The sequence below is a fragment of the Contarinia nasturtii genome, unplaced genomic scaffold, assembly GCF_009176525.2.
Source record: "Contarinia nasturtii isolate CC-2019 unplaced genomic scaffold, AAFC_CNas_1.1 Cnas_scaffold_533, whole genome shotgun sequence".
In the NCBI taxonomy this organism is placed as follows: domain Eukaryota; kingdom Metazoa; phylum Arthropoda; class Insecta; order Diptera; family Cecidomyiidae; genus Contarinia; species Contarinia nasturtii.
In genome coordinates, this window is record NW_022197885.1 from 3,910,131 (window position 1) to 3,911,820 (window position 1,690).

Below are 1,690 nucleotides of genomic sequence, written 5' to 3' on the forward strand. Positions count from 1 at the left end.
TTACGGATGTAAGACTCTTTATTTACATCTCATTTTTGAGCACCCGTCATTTTTATTGGATGGAATTAAATTTAAATAATTTAAAACGTCTTGATAGCTAAATATTGATACAAGTAAATAAATTCATGTAAGCTGATTGAAAATATCTTAATAGATTGAGGCATGACATATATGCGAAAGTCTATTCATCCATTTAATTTTTGTTCCAGTTTGGATCTTTATATATGGACATTTATTTATTAATTCTCGTTTGAGCTAAGTTCTATAAATTCCAATACATTTTCAAATGAGAAGATCATAGAATCAATTTTATCTGCATTTGTTTTTATTGTGATCCATTACATTTGAATTTTTATAATGAAACTTAAGTGTTAATTTTATCGAAGCAAAAACAGCTAATTGGATTAACTTGGTCTACTTGGTTTCATTCAAAAATCCAATACAATACTTTCTCCACAAACTTCTTCAAACGCTTGTTCTGTTTTTTGTAATTCTTCCTTTGAAAGCTTATATTTTGAGTCGAGGCTTAGATCTTTCGCTTTTAATAAGAACGCTGCACACTTAACCGCTTGAGAAGCAAATGTATTTAAATTTTCAAATAGTTTGTTGACCGCACCCGCAAATTTGCCTTGTGAACGCCTTAGAAAGTGAGCCTGTGTGTTTTGACGTAGGATTATTTAATGAATTCAATTTATTCATGTATACGTCTCTAGAACGCGTCTTCGAATCCATTGATTTTTTCAAAAGACGGCTCAACTGTTTCCAACAATAGTCTACCAATAGTATTGCAAATTTTTTCATGATTATCATTAAATGATTTAATTTCTTTATCTACTGATTTGGTTGATTTACTACTTTCACCAGCTGGAAAACTGTTCTTCAATATATCTGAATTTATGAATGCACCGGTCAATTGATCCATCCAATCAACATTCGTTTTTGTTAAAGCATTTAAAATTTCGAGAGTTGGGAGTGAAAGAACCTCATTTAATTTGACTTTTCAAGCGATGAAAGAATCAATTTTTTTAGCTTTTGTGTCAAATTCAGTTGTCAGTGTACGCAAGGCGGGTTTCAAGCCAATGTCGGCCTGACTGAACCTGAATGGAAAGATGAAAATCAATTTTAATGAAATACATTCAGAAATTATTTATTTAAAATAAAATATTTTTCATAATTGTATATTACCTGGATGAATTGCAAGCAATGAAAATGCCAAAAATAAAAGCAACTTCATTTGTTTAGTCGAAGGAACCGTTTCACGTTAGTTCAATAATAATTAATGATTGATCGCTGGATTCGTGCCCTTTTTTATAGCAAATTTCAACAATATCTAAAAAGGTTGCCTCGTAATGCTCACTCATTTGCTTTTCACAATAAATATTTGGTATTTGACGTAATGTTTTAGAGCGATATCATTCTTCAATGACACATTTGTTTCAAATTTAATATTATATTTCAGATGAAATTTTTATTTTATACTCAATATTTGACATAATCATTTTTATGAAATATTACGATCAATATTTGAATCATTGGTTTGACTCCAATTATTTTTATTATATTATGTCAATAACATATTATTTTTTGTAAAATTCATTATTAACTGGTGGATTCAGTCAAAGTGCAATCGTTTAAATGGAAAATAGTCAACAGCGACATTACGAATATTCTGGCAATTGCCAACTATTTT

At 29.3% G+C, this 1,690-nt stretch overlaps 1 long non-coding RNA gene across 1 annotated transcript; it reads right to left on the reverse strand.

The window, feature by feature from the left end:
• Nucleotides 1-307: 307 nt before the first annotated feature.
• Nucleotides 308-1,266, reverse strand: LOC116339924. The gene is made up of 2 exons (XR_004201043.1): nt 1,186-1,266; nt 308-1,097 (listed from the first exon to the last, which is right to left on the reverse strand). It is a non-coding gene; the product is annotated as an uncharacterized LOC116339924 (long non-coding RNA).
• Nucleotides 1,267-1,690: the final 424 nt, after the last annotated feature.